The sequence below is a fragment of the Bubalus bubalis genome, chromosome 5 (assembly GCF_019923935.1).
Source record: "Bubalus bubalis isolate 160015118507 breed Murrah chromosome 5, NDDB_SH_1, whole genome shotgun sequence".
Taxonomy (NCBI): domain Eukaryota; kingdom Metazoa; phylum Chordata; class Mammalia; order Artiodactyla; family Bovidae; genus Bubalus; species Bubalus bubalis.
In genome coordinates this window covers 16,882,031-16,904,584 of record NC_059161.1, presented here as the reverse complement: position 1 = coordinate 16,904,584, position 22,554 = coordinate 16,882,031, and the positions used below count along the sequence as shown (strand labels likewise).

Below are 22,554 nucleotides of genomic sequence, written 5' to 3'. Positions count from 1 at the left end.
TTCCAGATGTTCAAGCTAGATTTAGAAAAGGCAGAGGTACCAGAGATCAAATTGCCAACATCCGTTGGATCATCGAAAAAACAAGAGAGTGCCAGAAAAACATCTACTACTGCTTTATTGACTACACCAAAGCTTTTGACTGTGTGGATCACCACAAACTCTGGAAAATTCTTAAAGATATGGGAATAACAGACCACCTGATCTGCCTCATGAGAAATCTGTATGCAGGTCAGGAAGCAACAGTCAGAACTGGACATGGAACAACAGACTGGTTCCAAATCAGGAAAGGAGTATGTTAAGGCTGTGTATTTTCACCCTGCTTATTTAACTTACATGCAGAGTACATCATGAGAAACCCTGGGCTGGATGAAGCACAAGCTGGAATCAAGATTGCCGGGAGAAATATCAATAACCTCAGATATGCAGATAACACCACCCTTATGACAGAAAGCGAAGAAGAACTAAAGAGTCTCTTGATGAAAGTGAACTCTCAGAGTGAAAAAGGTGGCTTAAAACTCAACATTCAGAAAACTAAGATCATGGTATCTGGTCCCATCACTTCATGGCAAACAGATGAGGAAACAATGGAAACAGTGTACAAAATCACTGCAGATGGTGACTGCAGCCATGAAATTAAAAGATGCTTGCTCCTTGGAAGAAAAGTTATGACCAACCTAGACTAAAAAGCAGAGACATCACTTTACCGACAAAGGTCTGTCTAGTCAAAGCTATGGTTTTTCCAGTAGTCATGTATGCATGTGAGAGTTGGACCATAAAGAAAGCTGAGTGCCGAAGATTTGATGCTTTTGAACTGTGGTGTTGGAGAAGACTCTTGAGAGTCCTTTTGACTGCAAGGAGATCCAACCAGTCCATGCTAAAGGAAATTAGTCCTGAATATTCATTGGAAGGACTGATGTTGAAGCTGAAACTCTAATACTTTGGCCACCTGATGCAAAGAACTGACTCACTGAAAAAGACCCTGATGCTGGGAAAGATTGAAGACGGGAGGAGAAGGGGACGACAGAGGATGAGACGGTTGGATGGCATCACCGACTCAATGGGCATGAGTTTGAGCAAATTCCAGGTGATAGAGAAGGATAGGGAGGCCTGGCATGCTTCAGTCCATGGGGTCACAAAGAGTCGAACATGGCTGAGCGAACGAACTGAACTGATTGAATGGGAACCTAAAAGAGACACACCCATTTGATATGAATCAAGTATCTAGGAATCAGACTTTTGCCTAAGTGGGATATATGCCAAATGTTCAACCATGTTTTGCTTTGTAAAGTTTTTTTTTTTTTCATAAAAATTGTTTAATACAAGTAAGCTTCTAAAACCTTTTGAAATGATACATATTATGGGCTGCATATTTGTACTCTCAGACTTCATATGTTCTAGCCCTACCCCCAACATCATGGTACAGTAAGCCCCCTACATACAAACGAGTTCTGTTCTGAGAGTGTGTTCAAAGTCCAATTTGTTTGTTAAATCCAACAAAGTTAGCCTAGGTACCCACCCAACTAACACAGTTGGCTATATAGTACTGTACTATAATAGGTTTATAATACTTTTCACACAAATCATACATAAAAAAACAAAAAATAAAGCATTTTTGATTTTACAGTATAATACCTTGAAAAGTACGGTAGTACAGCGCAACAGCTGGCATACAGGAGCTGGCATTGAGTGAACAGGCAAGGACAGTTACTGGCTGGAGGAAGGAGAGGAGGTGGGAGATAGTAGAGCCCAAGGAGTGTCAGCAGTAGGAGACCCAGGGCAAACTGCAGTTCCATTCAATCCTGATGTTGATCGCACAGGTTCTGGTTCCTTGCTGGATTCAATTCTGTCTACCCTCTTGAAGAGGAGGCTGAGTACTTACTAAAGAAGAGCTGAACACAGAACACATTTCCCATCTACTCCAGAGAATTTTGATACTCTGTAAGTTAGAAAAAATGATATTTTTCACTCTGACCTGTTGATTTTATAGTTTTAATTGGTAATCTTATTGAAATCTATAAGAAAAAAAATCCTGGGAGTTTTTTTACTCAGTGCTGTAAGAATTAAAGATGAAACTACCTAAATACCAGGTAACTGAATAGCAGTAGTTGAAACCTCTTTCACTTATCTACTTTTGGAAATATGCAGAATAGCAGATTACATATAGACTAGCCTTTATCTCACTGAGTTTTAAAAAGAAAACTTATTTCCTCCTAAATTCAAACACAACCTCAGTCCCACTTGGGACTAAAAGAATTGTGATGAAACAAAATTTATTCACTGCTTATAATTTTCTTGTGTAATGGAAAATATTTTCCAAAACAGGTTATTAAGATTATAGCTATGTTTGAGTAAGAATAAAGTGAAGTTGCATAAGTTAGGAAATGAACTCTCAGGTTATCTTAAAGCTTTACCCAGTGTTTGAGTCCATGACAAGCATGAGTTCTAACTGGCTATCTGGACCTATGGTTTCTAAACTTTTTGGATCAGTCATCACTGGTAGTAAAATATTTCTTGGTATACACCTGTAATGTATGTATACTAATTTATTTATAAATGATACACATGTAGGCTATAGTAATATATTATGTACATTACAAATACCATAGATAGGAAGTTTAGTGAGACAAAACCAAGTAGAGAGTTTTGAGTTTCTAATATTTTCTTCCCACACATTCCAGTGGACCATCTTGTTTGCTCATTTGGGATAGTGATGATCTGGCCTCCCCTCTCTTTCTTCGGAAGTAGGCAATTTATCACTTTTAGAGTCTGCCATTTCGGGTATGGTGGTAATTTGTATAGTACATTGGAGTGAATAGCTACAAGCATTTGACAGAGAAAACTCTTGTATCCTTGGAAAGTTTTTTAAAATTTCATTGCCTTCCAGAAGGAATATGAGTCAGTTGTAGTGAGGTGGATAAACCAAGAGCCCGTTGTGCAGAGTGAAGTAAATCAGAAAGAGAAAAGCAAGTTTTATTGCATATATATAGAAATTAGAAAAATGGTACTAATGAACCTATTTGCAGGGAAGGAATGGAGACACAGATGTAGAGAATGGGTTTTTGGACACAGCAGGGGGAGGAGAGGGTGGAATAAATGCGAAAGTAGCATTATTATACACTATCATGTGTAAAATAGATAGCTAGTGGGAAGCTGCTCTGTAGCACAGGGAGCCCAGCCTGGCACTCTTGACGACCTAGAGGGGTGGATACGGGGAGGGGAGGGACACTCGAGGGAAGGGTTATCCATATAATTATGACTGATTCATGTTGTCATCAGGCAGAAACCCAACACAACATTGTAAAGCAGTTTTCCCACAATTAAAAAGTAAATGAAAAAAATGCATAAAAAATTAAAAAATTTCATTTCCTGTCAAACAAATCCTCAGATTCTGGGTGCTTAAGATGTTTTGGCTCATGACTCAGCTGTCTCCTGCGTGGAGAGGAAGGGTAAGAGATAGTACAGTAAGTTTCCTAATCTCCTGGCACACTGGGGACCTATGAAATCCGTGGATTCAACATCATGTTGTCTGGCCAGTTTCTGTCACTGCTTCTGCAGCTGTCATAAAAACTTCTTTCTGTCATTTTACCAGGTCTTACAGATATTATATGGAGAAAGAAATGGCAACCCACTCCAGTATTCTTGCCTGGAGAATCCCATGGACAGAGGAACCTTGCGGGCTGCAGTCCATGCGGTCACAAGAGTCGGACACGGCTGAGTGACTTTGACTTGACTACAGATATTAGAAAGCAAGAACTAACTTTGCTGGCAAGTTGTTTCCAACAGTGTAAATATGCCTCCACAGGGGTAAAGAAGGATGGAAATGGAGACTCTGTCCACCCTTTGAAAGGTTCTCTGCTTACCAGACATTTTTGTGATTGTTAGGCACGCTTCATATTAATGCTTTCAGCTCCCTTTCCTTGGCCTGTATCTCCGAGTAGGGAAGGACATTTTGTCTGAGCTTTCTCATTTTTATTTCTTAGCAGTAAGGACTGAAAGAATGCAGTCATGGGGTTCTTGATGTCAAATGAGAAACACTTCTGTAGTTACATTTTATTCTGTTAACATGTCCAGTGTTCACCAGCCTTTGTCTTCTTTGTCTAGCAGCCTGGGAAGGTGATGGAACCAAACTGGTGGTTGGGTTGGTAAGACAGGAGGGGTTATTAACCTCTTTTCTCTCTTGGTTTGTTCTGCAGTGGCTGAGTACCAGCCTTCATGCATCAGCAGGTCTTAACTTCAGGACCATTGTAGAACTTTAGGATGAAGCAGTATCTGGACCATATTAATACTACATCTAATACTATATGAGAGAAAGTCTGCTGCACTTGTTTTCCATGCTTTTCTGCATCGCAGTCATCAACTCACCCTGTGAATGGCCTCTTTAATATTAGAGGTTTGACCACTGGTTATTGAAGGCTGGATATGAATTTTGACAGAAATCACTTTCCATTCAAAGCTTTTGTGCACAAACAAAAACATCATTTTTCTCCAAGAGACTCCAGTTTGTCTCCCTTACCCCAGACTCCACCCACCATCTAATGCCTCTCATAAATATTTAAACACAAAAGTATTTTAACTTCATGCACAACTAGTTAGAGAAGGGCCTGTTGATTTTGTTACCTGGTGACTGACCTTTTCACTGCAGTTTCCTGAAGTTGCTTAAAAGACCAGGGTTGTGCTTCCTGAGTTCATTTTGATAGTTGGTGTAAATAAGAGGGTCTCTGGAGATCAGTTAGGGTTGCTTCTTTCTAATTTAGAGAGAGCAGAACAAAGGACCTAAAAAAGGCAACCAATCTCAAACCCAATTTGCCCCTCCATTTCTGCTTTTATTGGAAAGCAAGTGTACTTGCTGAAAGTTTGAGGGGAGTAGGGATTCCTGTGAAGTGCCTGTGATCCTGGAGATAATAGTGTTGAGTCTTTTTGAACAGGAGATACTCATGGTTGCGGACAGTGCTCATTATTTGCAAGAATTTCTTTTCCCTTCCCTTTTTCCTGTTCTATCAAGTCTTTTCTCAGTGCTGTTGTTTGTGCTGACTGGTTCTTACCAGCTTTCTCTCTCATCTCTTTGGAGTTTACTTGTTTGGGGTAATAAAGTTCTCTCTTAAAATTTATTCAACTCTGGTGTTATTTTTTTTCTTAACCTTTGAAAGTCGTGCTTTGCTTTTTGTGTGTGTGTTTTAGTGTACTTTTCCCCTTGATATTTTAGATACAGATAAAGTTATGAAAAATACTAGTTCATCAAGATTATTCTTAACAGGACTTTATCATATTGGTTGTTTATTTTTGACTAGTTATGGATCCTATGAATTTCTGCATCTGCAGATAAGGTGTTAACTGGAAGGATAGGTATCACACTGGGATGTTAATTGCTTTTTAAAATGCACTTAAATCTAAAAGCTCAAGTAATGAGATAAGATCCTCAAATCCCCAAATCTGGAGTCCAGGTGAGAAAATGAATCCTAATAGATGGAGTAATTTTAACTAATTTTCATGTTGTGGTTAAAGGCAACATTGTGAGATTAAGGGGATCATGATATATAATTAATGCAAAAACTATAAGACAGAATCTTTACTGACCTATGAGGAATATTGAAATGAATAAAAATTTTAATCTGTGTCCCATTCTCTGGGGGAGAAAATACTCTAATATTAGACCATTGGTCTGATTATTTTTAGAGAGAAGGATCTCTAGAATACAGAAGGGCCGTTTGCCATAATTTGAGAGAACTCTTGCCTAAGAATGTTTAGCTCCCATTTGCTCCAGTTCTCTGCTTACCAAGCAATTCTACAATCTCTAATATGGTCTTCTGTGAGGACTTGCCCTGTGCAGCTATCTGTTCCTATTGTTTTGACAAAAACAGCTTTTATCAAAAATGAACATGTGGTTGTTTGTGAATACATCAGTTTGGTTGAGTTTGGTTGGCCCAAGTCAGTTCCCAAGAGCTTAATCAGCCTTTCATGCACTGATAAAAATTAAATTTCTGAGTTTGAAAAGCTGAAAATCAGATGATTGTGCATAAAATAACTAACCAATGTTACCAATTTTTATAATAGAGTCAGTACAGTTCTACTGAATGGACACATAAATGTATTTATTATTGTAGGCATAATGAAGGGATATCTTATTGCATAATGACAGTGCTATAAAAATGTAAAAAAAAAAAAATATTATTGGCTGTTCCCCCCCGCCCACAGATGATATTTAAGATACCAGGAGAGTTTCTACAATTTCTAGGCAATATCTTTTATCTTTGGTTATTTACTTCCAGAGAGCATTACACTGATCAGTGATGAAATATACATGGGCACAACTCATTTCAGCTTGTAGCTCATGAAAGGACCAGATTGGATGGGGCGTATCCCTGGAGTTCTCAAAGGCTCAGCTCCCCTTTCTCCATCCTCAGTGTTTTGTCCTGGCTCTCCTTATGGAAGTCAAGGCTTCCCTGTTCCCTCCCTTAACTTCTCAGACTTCAGCGTTGGGATTTAGAACCATTGAGAGAACACCCAGCTATACTAAGTGCTAGGTGAGTTGAGTCAGACCTTTAGAGGATCAGAGAGTTTATTGCTTCCAGTTTGTTCTTTCCAGACCCAGTAGCTGCTGTTAAGTCACTTCAGTCGTGTCCGACTCTGTGTGACCCCATAGACGGCAGCCCACCAGGCTCTCCTGTCCCTGGGATTCTCCAGGCAAGAACACTGGAGTGGGTTGCCATTTCCTTCTCCAATGCATGAAAGTGAAAAGTGAAAGTGAAGTAGCTCAGTTGTGTCCAACCCTCAGCAACCCCACGGACTGCAGCCTTCCAGGCTCCTCCACCCATGGGATTTTCCAGGCAAGAGTACTGGAGTGGGGTGCCATTGCCTTCTCTGATGTTAAATCTTAACTGTTATAGTTTGATGCTAGTTTTTTAAAAAATATTATGTTAAGTAGAAAAATGCATACTGCTAGACTGTGTTATTTTATATATGTTGTTAGATTGGTAAGATTTTATTTTTTAGTTTTTATTTTTCAACACAAACCACTTTGGGACTTAAAAAACCGGTCTTAAGACAACTTTTCGTAGTACTAATGTTTTAAGTTTTTAGTATTTTTGAATGAAAACTACCTTTGAAAAACTATGATAAAGTTCATTTGGCTTCTGAAATGAGCCCTTTAAATGAAATTTAGTAATGTTCTTTTTAATAGACTTTATTTTTCGAGTAGTTTTAATGGCAAAATTGAATATAGAGACTTCCCATGGAATTGCAGTCGGACACGACTGAGTGACCGAACTGAATTGAACTGAACTTCCTCCCTTCATTCATACACACAGCGTCTCCCGCTGTCAACATCCTAAACCAGAGTGCTGCATTTGTTACAGTCAGTGGGACAATAGTGACCCATAAGTATCCCCCCAAATCGATAGTTTATGCTAGAGTCACTCTGGGTGGTGTACATTCTTTGGCTTTGGACAGTGTTAAATGACATGTGACCGCTATTGCAGCATCAAAGAGCCATGGTGTTGATGAGATTATAGCACGAATGCTTTTTGATTACACAGGCTTACCTTGGAGATATTGCCAGTTTGGTTTCATACCATTACAGTAAAGTAAGTGTCACATCAAATGAGTCACATGCATGCTGTGTTTGCCCAGTGCATATAAAAGTTAGGTTTACACTACACTGTAGCCTGTTAAGTATGCAACAGCATTGTGTTTAAAAGAATGTACATACTGGGGACTTCCCTGGCAGCCCAGTGGTTAAGAATCTGTGCTTCCACTGTAGAGAGCATGGTTTCAATCCCTCAGTTCAGTTCAGTTCAGTTACTCAGTTGTGTCCAACTCTTTGCGACCCTATAGACTGCAGCACGCCAGGCTTCCCTGTCCATCACCAACTTCCATAGCTTGCTCAAACTCATGTCCATTGAATTGGTGATGCCATCCAACCATCTCATCCCCTGTCATCCCCTTCTCCTCCTGCCTTCAGTCTTTCCCAGCATCAGGGTCTTTTCCAATGAATCAGTTCTTCCCATCAAGTGGCCAAAGTACTGGAGCTTCAGCTTCAGCATCAGTCCTTCCAGTGAATCATTTCTTCCCATCAGGTGGCCAGAGTACTGGAGCTTCAGCTTCAGCATCAGTCCTTCCAATAAATATTCAGGACTGATTTTCTTTAGGATTGACTGGCTTGATCTTGCAGTCCAAGGTATTCTTAAGTCTTCTCCAACACCACAGTTCAAAAGCATCAATTCTTCAGTGCTAGGTTTCTTATGGTCCAGCTCTCACATCCATACATGACTACTGGAAAAACCATAGCTTTGACTAGATGGACCTTTGTCGGAAAAGTAATGTCTCTGCTTTTTAATATGCTGTCCAGGTTTGTCATAGCTTTTCTTCCAAGGAGCAAGAGTCTTTTGGGGATTTAAGATACCACATGCTGTGTGGTTCAGCAAAAAAAAAAAAAAGTGAAAATAAATACTTAAAATGTTTTTTTAATATACATGCCTTAATTTAAAAATCCTTTATTGCTAAAAATTGGTAATCATCATGTGAGCCGTCAGCAAGCAGTCACATCAAAGGTCTCAAATATAGTAACAAATACAGTAATAATGAAAAAATTTGACATCTTGCTGCTACTACTACTAAGTCGCTTCAGTCGTGTCCGACTCTGTGCGACCCCATGGACTGCAGCCCACCAGGCTTCTCCGTCCATGGGATTCTCCAGGCAAGAACACTGGAGTGGGTTGCCATTTCCTTCTTCAATGCATGAAAGTGGAAAGTGAAAGTGAAGTCGCTCAGTCGTGTCCAACTCTTAGCGACCCCATGGACTGCAGCCTACCAGGCTCCTCCATCCATGGGATTTTCTGGGCAACAGTACTGGAGTGGGGTGCCATTGACATCTTGCTAGAATTACCAAAATGTGACACAGAGACACAGAGTGAGCAAATGCTATTGGAAAAATGCTGCCCACAGACTTGCTGGATGCAGGGTTGCCACAGACCTTCAACTGGCTTGGCAGTGTCTGCAAAGCATGATGAAGTGAACAACAATAAGACAAGATATGCCTTGTTATTAGTATTGATGATGAAAATGTTTGTGGCATTTTAGGCATGTGCCTGGATCTCTCAAGATGGTTTAAGTTGGGTGTTTATTAGGGTCAGTGCCAACCATGTCCTGGTGCTGGGAACTGAAGTGAGGGTTGTGACTTTGGACAGCATTCTTTGGAGTCAGGGTAGTTTCACGGTGAGGTTCCTCCAGCTCAAGCCTTGTGGACAGTGTCTCATATGGTCTGTTAGTGACACAGTGGAGCAAGGACTCTTGAGCCCTAGCACGGCTTAAGGCAAGTTGAGTGCCCATGTTCCTGCTGTCTGTGCTGCTAACTTCCAGCAGTTTTGGCCTTCAAGTGACTTGTGCAGGTGGGAGGACTTTGGAAGAAGCAAGGAAAGGTGATAATTTTTTGAAGTAGTGCAAGACAAATAAGAGAAAAACAGATTTTTTTCCTTATGGTAGTCTGTTGTCATCAAGGGTAGATCATACTAGTGTGCCTGTTCTGATGTTATTTCATGTATTAGTGTTGATGGTGATTGATCTGCCTGTAAAGTTGATTTTCTTTTTTTTAAAGAGGTATTTTTAAAATATGTATTTATTTATCTGACCGTGTCACGTCTTAACTTGTGGCATGTGGGCTCTTGGTTGTGGTACGCAGCCTCGCGAGTTGTGGCGTGCAGGCTGAGTTGCTCTGTGGCATGTGGGATCTTGAATTCTCTGACCAGGGGTCGAACCCACGTCCCCTACATTGGAAGGCGATTCTTAACCACTGGGCCACCAGGGAAGTCCTCAAGCTGTTTTTCCTTTTTAAAATAAAGATAAAATGGGGAAGGGATGGAAGAGTTTCAAGCAGGGCATCCTTCCACCTGGGTAACTTTTATCTGTGATATGGAAACAGAATAAGACCAGGGTGAGTGGCCAGCCCGCCAGCCCACACGCTGCCTGGCTTGTGCTGCTATCTTCTAGGACTGGCACTCTTGTATGGGTACTGCTCTGTTACATTTATACAGAATCCCCTTTGAGTTACTGTCTAGTTTCTTTTGAGTCACAGCATGCAATCTACCATATGAATATGTGTGAAAGGCAGCCCAAATAGTAAGCTATTTCTCCTTTTCCCTTTTAGAAGGTTTTAAAAACAAAGTTTTTGCCAATTTGACTATATAAAAATTTTTAAAGGATTAGAGGTGAAATAATCAGCTATCTATTTAAAATATTTAATTTATTAACTTACACATTTTAAATATATTTATAAATTAATATCTTTTCCACAATTTCACATCTATGGAATGATTTTATTCCAGTTCTTTGCATACATCTCTGACATCAGTGACTGTTAAAGTCCCTTTTTAGCCATCAGCACAGTTTTACAGATGTATTCATTTTCATGAATAAATTATTTATGATACAGTACTTTTACATTTGTATAAGATTGTTAACATTGGAAATTTTTTCTGAAGCCATATGTACTGATTGATATAATATTAGTATATGTATTTTTCCGCTTCTCTTTTTGGTTTGTATTTGTGTTCTTCATAGTATAACCATTTGCTCTCCTTCCTAATAAAGTATTCTTTAAAAGGTTTATTATTTATAGTATTCAACACTTTTACTGTTAAAGCCATACTTCTCAGGGAAAATGACATAAATCTGAGTTAATTTCTTGCCTCTTATAAAACAAAACAACAAAAACCTTCTATTATGTGTCCTATGTAAGCATCCAGAACTTGTGTTATTTGAGGTCATTTCAGACTAATTTGATTTCCTCACAGTAATTTGTGGTCTAAAATGAAATAATTGGGAAGGTTTGTAAGAACTGAAATACAAAGCAGTTCTCCCTTTTCTGAAAGGATAATTTAGGGGGAAATTCCTTTATTATACTCAGGCATATATGGTATTTAAAATCAGTCTGTGTCCCTATCTGTGCCTGTATTCATATAAATTCTCTGTGGGTTTCTTACAATGCTCTCTTTTTTATTCTGGCATTAAGAGTGACAATGCCAGGCATTCTACTCAAGTGAGTGTTCTTAAAGCTCCTGTACTAAAACATCAGGAGAAGAACCGAAAGAAAATGCTTTTCAGAGTATAGATTATGTTGGTCTATTGTGTCAAAGCCTCCCACTTGTATTTTATCAAGTTATTCAGAAGAAGAAACCTAAATTTGTCCATAACTGCTTTATATAAGTTTGTGAAGTCGTCCATTTGAAGTCAGTTTGCCCTGCATACACTTTTGCTAAAACTTAGCACATCCTTCTCTAGGTTGCACTTGGATTTGTGGTTCCACTAGACTGTAAACTTTTTGAGGGCAGAGAGCATATCCATCCTTACATTCTGTTACTTTAGGCAGCTAGTATGTGCTTAGAAGTTAGAAAGTGGGGGCCACTGAAAGAAGTTTGTAAACGTGCTTTATCAATTCTAAAGACAACAAAACTGGTTAAAAACTGCTTTATGCTCATGCTCTCCTTTTTCTCTTGTTTTCTACCACGTGACCCGTTTCCCATTCTGATATTCCTTCTATTAATAGTTTTCATAATAATGTTTTTCTCTTTGGACTTTTAAGAACTTGGAGTGTTTGACCCTTAGCATGTTTCCACTTATCTGGTGTTTTAGAAAAGCTCTAAAAAGGATTAGAAACAGCACTAAATAGAAGCAGGCAAATTTAAAAATGTAATGCCTGTTATTTGTTTAAAAATGTGTAGACAGGCCTGTTTTATGCTAGATCCCACATCTGTATTATAGGGTGAACTTGAAATTACCTTGCTGTGGAAAGAAGGAAAACAGGGAGATACATCTGGAGAAGTCTCCCTTGACTTGTCAGGGTGGAATCACTAAGCAGTAATGTGCTCTGGAAAGAAGGAATACAGGGAGATCTATCTGGAGAAGGCTCCCTTGACTTATCCGGGTAGAATCACTGAGCAGTAATGTGCTACATGGCTGCATTGCAATTCTAATCCGCCTACATGCGTAAGTCAATGGGGTCTTTGTTCCACATTTGTGGAAGAATGCATGAGCCAAGTCTTGGTGGGAGTTCAGTTTAGTTCCACTGTTTTGTAGATTGGGCTAATTTTCAAAGGGATCCAGGCATTTACTTTTTCAAGCAAGAGAAACAAGGGCAGAAAATCCATTCTTTCTTGGTACTGAAGAAATTATTCTAAAACATTGTGTCATTTGTCCCTTGTGGACAGAGGTGTTTGATTATTTGTTTACAGCCTGGAGATTGAACCTCTTCATCTTTTGTGGACCTAGAAATGGAGAGTTATTTTTTCCTCATTCAAGGATGGAAGCAACTATTTGAGAGCCCTTTGTTAAGTCATTAGAAAAGTTTTAACCTTAAAAATGGAACCTTAATTTGTTATCCTTTGCAGATTATTCAGTATAAACTCACCTGGGACTATAGGATTAAACAGAGCACAGAATATTGGCAAAAGTATGATACAGGTTCAGAGAATTACTTAATGTCTTTAAAGAACTGAGGTGAACTGGAAACCAGCTGCTATTCATGTTTCTGACGTCATTTGTCCTTGTGAAATCAGTTCCTATGGTATTTTAACATTCTCTAGAATGTTGCTATAAGCAAAGGAAGTATTCAAAAGATCTGTGAGGCAGGCATCTTTAGAAATGTGGATTTCTAAGCACATGGACTGTAGAATCAAGCTTTTTGAATCTGAATGTTAAATTCATCTTGTTGAACCCTTATTTTATGGATGAGCAAATAGATGTGTGATTGCTCCTTACTCCCCAGTATAGTACTTCTCTAATGTTACATTTTAATTATTTGTGTCTTCCGTTATTTATCATACAGAATTCCTTTAGGGGAAGGACTGAGTCTTATTCCATCCTTGCCTAACCGACTGCCTAGCAGAAAGTTTTAGCATATCTTTGCAAAATGAATGAATCTGTGAATGAATGAACCAAACAACAAGCCAGGCTTACCTGGGTCACTGATTTCTCCTGTTGGCTTGCTGCTTATTTCATAAGTCAAACATTTCTCTCCCTTTAAAAGGCAATGACAAAAACATCCCTCAAAGTAAAGGGATAGCAGGGGACAAGACAAGAGTCCTGTCCTCAAAAGCTTACTCTCGTGTGTGTGTGTGTGTGTGTGTGTGTGTGTGTGTGTGTCTATTGGGGGGCATATAAAGAAGATGTGCAAAAAATAAATGAGACAATTCCAGGTACTGATAACCCAATGAGAAAAGTGCCTTGAACATGAGACAAGGAGAATTGAGTTTCCCAATAAATATCCAGATGTCTTCTCTTTAGTATAGTCTAACCCCCAGCACTGGGCATGAGTCCATCTTCCCCACAGAGAGGAAATCCTTGCTGCTACCCTGAAGGCTTGTCACAGACTTGTGGCTAAAGGAGTTCTTCTGGAACCAGAGCTGCTAAAAAGAACCACTTTGGAAGGATCAGTTCAAGAAGGGTTGGTGGCTTCTGGTCTTCTTAGGGATGCCATGTTGATGAATGGAATTTTGCCCTTTAGCTTTAGGAAAAGGTTTTTTTTTTTTTTTTTTTTTTAAATCAAGTTAAAAGCTGCCATATACAAAAGCTTTAAAAATATTGTTCAGTTTTTTAAGTAATTGGAAGGTCTTGAAAGTTTATCATCTTAAACTTTACGTCAGTATCTAGAAAACATTCATTGTGGAATTCTGACCTGTTATGTACAGGAGATGAGTCAGCCTATAGTAGACAAATACTTAACTGAGCAACTGTTTTGTGCCAAGGACAGTGACCAAGAGATTATAGAATAGTGTTTTCCAAGTAGGTTACAACTTCCTAATGTCATAAAATGAATTTTATGAGCTGTGACTAGCATTTTTTTTAATAAACAAATGAAATAGGGGATGGAAGAGAATATCAGATTGCATCATAGGTAGTATTTCATTTTTTTAAAATCAGACTTGAGTTTCAGTGTCTGTCTGTGTGTGTATGTTGAGAGTTGCAGTATAAAATGCTTTTATTCTTACTATGTGTCCTGGTCAGAAAAATTTGAAAAGTACTATTGTAGAGGATATCCAGAAAGTATAGGTAGATTACTTGCTTTTGAATAAGTTATACTCTGAAACTAATATCTTTTGGAAATCAACTAAACTTTAATTTAAAAAAGGAGTTAAACTTCTTGTAGGGGGAAAGAAACTTATGTGAAGGGGTGAAAACCCAAGTTCTGAATTACGTGATTTGGAGTAAGAACTGTGTGTTCCCATAAGTAAGATAACACACATTGGAGACAGTGCCACTTGAACTAAACCTAGGAAGAAAGGTAGGATTTGGTAGGAGTGAAGGCTTTGAATGGCTTTGAAGTGAGCATTGGTATGAATATAAAAGAGATGGCAAGACTGAAGTCTTACATTAGAGAGTTTTAGGATATAGTTTGAAGGTGTAAAATGAAGCCCAAGTCTTCAGGCTTATGGGTGCCTTGCAATAACACGCCTAAGGAGTTTGCACTGGATTAGGTACCTTGCACAGATTCATAAATTGGGTAGCAATATAATGTAGGGTGGATTTGTAGAATATTTTCCAGCTCCTTCCGGACTCCTCTTCTTTAGTTGTGGATCTCCTGAGGGAATTTTCTTCTAGGTGGGTGTTGGGTACCAAGTTTCTGGCAGCAGATCAAAGAGAGCTGGGAAGGACTTTGGCAGTTCTCCAGAATGTAAATAGAAGGTAGAACAGGTCCCATTGTGATGCATGGGGAATCCTCCCATGGATGAGAACTCAGCACTGTCTGTTTGAAATATGGTGAAGGATGGGTTAGAAGAACGTTTCTTCTGATATCACTGCTAAATATTTGCTCTTAATATAGAAGGAAAAGCAGATAAAGAAGGCTCATGTTTTTGAAGTACAGGGAATCTGACTGACCTACCTGAAGCATTCTGTGTAAATAATTTGTCACATGATCTTGTCTTCCCCTCACTGAATGTGGTGTATACATAATGTATAAAACAATTTCAGGAGTGATCACGAAGTTTCTCCTCCCTGAAAAGGGATATTGCAAATCTCACTACTTTCCTATTGAAGAGAAATGTAAAATGAAGCTTCCGAAAGTATAATGTATGTTAAAAGGAAGGTGATTTAACTAGAAAAAAGAATATTTAAATGTGACTGTTTTATCTGTAACAGTAACTACACCAATAGTTTTGATTGATTTCTGGCTGGAAGTTTGATCTTTGTTGTGGTAGATTATCAAATGTTGTAAATTGAGGCTATGTTTGAGAGTAGTCAGTGTTTAAATCATTAGAGAAAATAAGCAGGCACTTGTATCTGGGAGCTTATGGTTGTTCACAGATAATCGAGGGAGATTGCGAGATTGCATACATCTTAGGTATGTGGTGGGGGGCACAGGGTAATCAGAAACGCAATAGCAAGTCCAAGCACCACCCATGAGAGATGAAGGGATGTGAAGAACACAGACTTTGGTCTCTAAAAGACAGTGTGTAGAGCATGCATTTCCATTCCTCTGCACAGAGTAGGGGGATGAATGAAAAATGAAGAAGGGGCGCATTCGTTTACCCTTATCTTATGAAGGCATCTGCTCACAATCAGTCGCTTGTGGAGAGAGTGCCAGCTGGCAGAGCATTCTCATGATGTAAATTGTCCATCCGCTCAGAAGAGCAGAAGTACAAGGAGGCCTGTGTGAAGGACTGAATTCCTACCCGGAGGACAAGGGAGGGAGGAGCTCGCAGAGATCTACGTGGGATTGACTTGCCTTTTCCACTTTATTTGCCGTTTTCAGCATCATTTTTTCCTGCCATCCCAGCGGTTGCTGTGGAGTTTGCTCATCAGTTTTCCTCCTTTCACTGCTTTTGCTTATTAAGTCTCCACGTGGGGTGGATCTGAGAGGGGGCATCACTAGAAACACGGTGCTCCTTTTCCCAGCGGTGCTGTTTTTCTTGTCTTTCTGCTTGACTGGTTCGTTTTTGTGGGCTAACATTATTATAGATTTGATTTTTGAAATGCATTAGCTGTTCATCTTTTCTTCTTTTAATTGCTGATCTTTTTTGCCTATTCATTTGAAATAATAATTTTCCTATGAAATAATAAATATAGGTTTCAAACGGATTTGAATTGTTATTAATCTTAAAAAATGCCTGAATAGACTTCCTCTTTCCATATTTTACGGGATCATAGAGAAAAAAATTCGGACATCCTTGGGCCAGTTATTTTTTAAAAATACTCTGCCTTGCAGAAAAGAGGTAGACAATATTTTAGTAGAATTTTCTGTTTTTGTATTCTTTGATTTCTTAGAGCAGGATTGGCAGATGTTTTCCGTAAAGGCCACAGTAAATATTTTAGGCCTGCAGCATCTGTCACAGTTGCTCAGCTCTGCCCTTATAGCCAGAAAGTAGCCATTGACAAAGTGCAGTGAATGGGCATTTGTTGACAAAAATAGGTGATAGGCTAGAGTTGGTCTGTGGACTACAGTGTAATCAACCTTAGATTCACAACTACTGAAGGTGTGTCCTGAGGCTTGATTCTGGAGGGAGATGAGATCAGTCACCTCCAAGAATTTCCAAAATAGCAAACACACCCTATAGATCAGGTGTGAATGATAGGGGAGAATTTAAAATCCAGAGTATTAAGTCTGGATTTTTAAAGTGTTATAATTCTTCAGTCAATCTCACCCCCCGCCCCCCGCCCCGTTCTCTCTAATAACAATGTGAATGTCTGGTACTTTACTCTTAAGCATATATATATTTTTTTAAAAATAAATACCTGAAATTTCTTCTCTGAAAAGTAAATATTTCTACATTGGTCTTTACCCAACAGAATGTAACACTCTCCCTGAAAATGCCAACACTACCCGACACAGACTGGGATTAAACAAGTCTAGGCTTCTAGACAAAGAAGAAAAAGTGTTTTCTTATCTTTTTGAGTGTACTGAAGCAGAAGTTAACTCTTTGCTTCCAGATTTGTTCTTGCCATTGAGAACTGTTGGTGGTCTGTCCTTTTATAAACTGTTAAGTAATTGTCTGGAGGAGGAAGAAGGGACAGAAACTAGAGGGGTTGGAGAATTTGGATTACAGAGAATCTTGACCTGATTACAGAGAATCAGGTCCCTGGTGGCTCAGACGGTAAAGTCTGCCTGCTATGCAGGAGACCTGGGTTCAATCCCTGGGTCAGAAAGATCCCCTGGAGAAGGGATGGCAACCCAACTTCAGTATTCTTGCCTGGAGCCTGGTGGGCTAAACCCCATGGGGTCGCAAAGAGTCAGACAGGACTGAGCGACTCACACACAAACACATCTCCATGAGAAGAATAGCGCTGTGAAACCTCCAGCAGAAGGTGGGTTTTCTTAAAATCAAATGTTTCTTTCTACTTGCCTGGGAAATAGAGCCTTGAGGATACAAGTTGAATGAAAAGGACATTGGCATGGAGAAGAATGTTGTGGAGCTTAGGTTCACCTGGTCCAGTCACCCCAAGCCTTCTTGGCTGTGGAGTGAGCAGCCCCTGTGTAGTTTAACATCTGTCTGTATCTGCAAGAAGATAGACCGCTATTACTCTGGTTCACTGCTCCTGCCTGTACAGTTAACACTTGCAGTGAATTTCACCTTAAAATACATGACGTGAAAGTGGAAGTCTCCACTCCTGAGTGCCAGAGTTCATTCTACAGTGTAGCACAGTGGGCAGAGCCTTTGCTTCCTAAAGCTTTAAAGGGTGAGAACCAGGATGAGGTGAGTTTCTAGTAAGTATTTTTTCAAATGTACATAAAAATCACCTAGGGTATTTTTTGAAAATGCATATTTGGGGAATTCACCCTGAACCTACCAAAACGGAACTTCTGGGGATGAAGCTTAACAATTTTCATTTTCTCAGAAATTTTCTGATTGATTCTAACAGCTAGTCTGGTACCTTACTGTGGGCTAGGTTATGAGACTGCTGTAGCAAGAAAGTCTCCATCTGGGCTGGCTCTACTAGGGAAGGCCTTCCAGAGCTCCTGTGGTCTTTGAACTGTTTGGGTACCAGATTAAGTTTCTAAAAAAGTTTTTCCGGTAGAGTTGATTCATAATGTTGTATTAATTTCTGCTGTACATCATAGTGATTCAGTTATACATGTATATACTTTCTTTTTTATATTCTTTTCCATTATGGTTTATCACAGGAGATTGGATATAGTTCCCTGTGCTATCCAGTAGGTCCTTGTTGTTTATCCATCCTATATATAGTAGTTTGTACCAGATAACCCTTTTTTAATCTAGGTACTTAGTGATCCTGTTAATTCTGTTATTTCTTCTTTCTTGAGAGAAACTTTTGGAAAGGCTCAAAGAACTTCACTGTGCACCAGAGTAGGTCTCTTTTCCCAATCTAATCCATCTACATGATAACTAGAGATGGTCCTCACTGTTCTGTGTAAATTCAGCTGCTGCACTGGATCAATCCCATCACCATAACATGTACTATCTTCCTGGACAAGAAAGTGATTTCTCCCTGAACCCTGTCTTCTCCCCTCTGTTTACCACCCCATTTCTTCATAGCAGAATTATTTGGAAAAATGTCTTTATTAGGTGTCTCCAGTCTCTGTCCTCCCCACCGCCTCAACATTCTCTGGCTTTCATCCCTGTCGTTCTGCCAGTCCATCTGCTGTCAAGGTCAGCAGTAATAAGTGAAATCCAGTGGCCAACACTCCGTTTTCATCTTTCTCACCTTTTCAGAAGCGTTTGACTCAGTCAATCGTTCTTTTATTCTTGAAAAGTTTTTTTTTTTTTTTAACTTGGCTTCTGGAATTCTGCTCTGTTGATTCTCTTTCTGCTTCAGTGACTGTCCCTCTTGAGTCTCCTGTGTTGAATCCTCCCTACTTCCCCCATCTCTGAAAGTTGGTATGTCCCAAGACCCAGTTCTGTACCTCGCAAGTCATTCTGCAGGTGTTTCCATCTAATGCCGTCACTCTCAGTACTGTCTGTCTGGCTCATGACTTTCAGATTTCTCTCTCTAGCTTGCACCTCTCCGTGAAGTCCAGACTTGTATATCCTAGTGGCTGACTTGAAATCTTTACTCAGATGTTTCATTAGCATTTCAAACTTAAAATATCCAGAACTGAACTCCCAGTTTCTTTACTCTCCATCCCTACACTTGTTCTTACCCTGTTCTTTGCTGTCTCAGTAAATGACAGCTTGATCTTCATAGCTGCCACAGCTTACACCCCATGTCCAGCCCATCAGTAACTGATCTGGTCTACCCTCAGAATGCAGTCAGAATCTGATCACTGCTTGCTGCCACCACCCTGGACTACGCTGCTGTTATCTCCAACCTGGGAGATTGCTAACTGCCCCCAACTTTTTGTCTGTCTGTACTTCCCTTCATAGTCCTGTCAATAAAGGAGCCAGAGTGATCCTTTTAAACAAGTAGTGAGATCATATTACTCCCTTGTGCAGAATCCTGCAGTGGGTTTTCATCTCATTCAGAGGAGAAGCCAGTGTCTTGCAATGGCCTAAAGGCTGGCATGCTTGGCAGTCTCTCCCTCCCCTCGGCTTCTCTGACCTCATCCCCTGTCCTTTCCTTCTAGTTCACTCTTACTTCAGCTGCACTGGCCTCTTCATCCTTCCCTGGAACTGGCCAGCACACCTGCCTCGGGTGTGTCCTTCCTGGCATGTTCTTCTCCCCCATGTCTCCTCACTTCTTTATGCTTTCCCAGAATGTCACCTTATCTACATCGGTGAGGCCATCTCTGACACTGCATTAAATACCGCTCCATTCCCTTGCTTTCTGTCCCTTGTTTGTTCTTTATCATGTCATTTACCATCTGACACACAAGACTTTTGTTTTTATTTTTGCTTTTTACCTCTCCCTTACTCACTTCCACTCCCTACCGCATTGTAAGCCCCACTAAGTCGGGACCTTAGCTGTCTGCTTTTCTGCTGTAGCCCCAGTGCCTGGAATAGGGCCCAGGACAGTGGCATAATAGGTCCTCAGCAAATATCTGAGGAAGGAATGGGAGAATTTGGACTTGCAGTTATTAGCACCAGTTATGGCTATTAACTGATCTAATAGGTGACTGTGGTAAGAAGTTACACTATTGTGAAAACCGAGAAAAACATTTTAGTACTTAAGATATTTTATAGTGTTTGTAATTGTTTCTTCCATTTAGAACAGATACAAATAGTTTATGATCTGGAGGCATAGAGAGCTGAGTTTAAGACTTAAACTGGAGGGTAAGAGGCATTCTAGCAAAATGAAGGACTGGGTTTCTAAATAGCTTGTCATGATGGACTGTCACTTAAATTTACTTAGCAAATAGTTATTGAATGAATAAAAGTACACTATGGGTTAACTTTTTGTGATTTTTTTGTATGTAGGGAGGATTTATTAGAAATCATCTTAGTCTATGACTTTACCATTATGACTATATTAGAATCTCTTATTTTTGCCAGTCAGATTTTCTCTCTACTGTTTTAAAGTTCTTCAGTCTTCTGCTAGGGATGGTAGTTAAAAATAGTCAGATCTCAGTAGTGTACAGATGTCACAGAACAAGAGATAGCTACCCATAAAACTGGTGTCTTTTTTCCTTATCATGTCTTGAACAATGAGACATCTTTTTCATGTCTTAAAAAATATTGGTTTTAAAGTTTGGGTTTTATTTATGGAACTTACATTTCATTGCCTGTTTATTTCCTTATTTCTTTGGTATTATAATTAACCACTTTCTTTGTGTGATTCCATTAAATCTTACACATCACTCAGTTCCTTGCAGTTTAGAACTCTGATGTTCGGCAGAGTGGATTTTTTTGCCTCAGCTTGGACGAGTGGGAGTAAATGCTGGCTTCATTCCTTTCTCTTGGCTCAAGGATTTCAGGCATGCTTGTGACCTACTAGCCTGAATTAGGGTTGGTATTGAGTCTGTGAGCATGTGGTTTGGGTTAATAAGTCATATGCCCAGTTCTTGGCTTGAAATTTCACTTGCAAATCTTGTCTCTTCTGGTAACAAATTCAAATAAAATGGTAGGATATACAAATTGAGATACATTTATCTGATGTTTTAATAAAGGAAAATATCTGTAACCTCTAACAGTAATTTGCACCTATTTTGAAATTACCTTCCAAAAGTGTTTGATGTTCTAGTGTTCAGATAAGAATTCTCTCTGTTCATGTAACAATTGTATGATGATTTCTTATTGATTTAGTGTGTAAAGCAAATCAATTTTGACCCTTCAATTTGCTGAAAACTATGTAGCATTTTTGGATATTACCGTTGGGGAACACAAGCAGGATTTTAGTTTTTGAGGATTGCTATACTAAGTTAGTGCCCATGGTCTTATTCAGCAGTCATGCTAAGTAGAAGTTTAGCAGGTGATAGGAAGAGAGTAAAACTGTCTTGTTTGCCTTGAACTTTAAATTTGGTCCTTTAGGGACAAATCTTGTTTCCCCAAGAGATTATGGGTTTATTTTGTCCCAAATCATACCAATCCATTTTAAAACTCGAGTTTTCTCCTTAGCTTTATTGTTCTGCTGCTGCTGCTAAGTTGCTTCAGTCATGTCTGACTCTATGCGACCCTATAGACGGCAGCCCACCAGGCTCCCCCGTCCCTGGGATTCTCCAGGCAAGAACACTGGAGTGGGTTGCCACTTCCTTCTCCAGTGCGTGAAAGTGAAAAGTGAAAATGAAGTCGCTCAGTCGTGTCCAACTCTCAGCCATACCATTATTTTTAATACATAGCCTGTGGTAGAGAATTTTATTAGCTTTTTAAAAAATTCTAAAGTGGTTATCTTCACTTGTCTGTTTTACCCGCCTGCTTTGTGACGTTTCCCCGTGGCAGCTTGGAATGGAAACTGTCTGCCTTCCAGCACCGCTCATCTCAGCATGTCTTTCTGTCATGACAGGGGCTCGTATGAGATGGAATGTGCCTTCTGCGTGTACCTGGAAATTTGAACACTTTGTTTATTCGTTTGAAAGGGATGCTTTCTCCAGTTGTGGATGCTATTGCATTTATTTTAATAAATTCAGTGAAGAACGACTATTTCATAGAGAACTGTAAAGGTTAATTGTCCTCCTTAGTCAGTTGTGCTGATTCAGATGCAGTTCCTATGGGATTGTCCCCTTATCCTGTTGGCATTTAGCTGATTGACAAGAGAGAGGGCATACAAAAAGAGCACTAAAATTTAAGGGACAGGAGTGAGATAATAAGTTTTTAAAGACAATCTATTTTGAAGATGAGAATTGAGCCACAGAAACTAGCCTCAGCAGGCAATTAGGGCTGAGTCTCCTAACAGTTAGATTGACTCCATGTACCCAGATCACCCCCCAACACATTCTGTCTATGCTTGATGGTTCCTCTCCATGCTTTCTGATCACCCATCTGTGTCCACTTGAGGATCCCACATTGAGCATTAACTTGGCCCTGGGTCATCTTGATTGGCGAGGCCGTATTTGTACAATCTGTCTGCTGAGGTGGAACAATAACAGCTGGTATGCAGCTGTACACGTTGTCCTGGGAACTCCTATTTCAGCCAGCAGTTATCCTAACAACATTGGAAACGTTTTCAAGTAGTTGTTTTCTGCGACTACTGTTTGTGTTAACTGTTTGGAGACTCCCGTCTAGTAGCTTAAACATCTCC

General features: G+C 39.6%; 1 protein-coding gene and 1 long non-coding RNA gene across 2 annotated transcripts in view; both read left to right on the top strand.

Annotated features, from left to right (window-relative positions):
- Positions 1 to 22,554, top strand: part of LAMC1 (laminin subunit gamma 1) — a 119,355-nt gene that overhangs the window by 43,940 nt on the left and 52,861 nt on the right. The window lies entirely within an intron of this gene.
- LOC123333641 lies at positions 1,055 to 5,108 on the top strand. The gene is made up of 2 exons (XR_006551061.1): positions 1,055 to 1,938; positions 3,590 to 5,108. It is a non-coding gene; the product is annotated as an uncharacterized LOC123333641 (long non-coding RNA).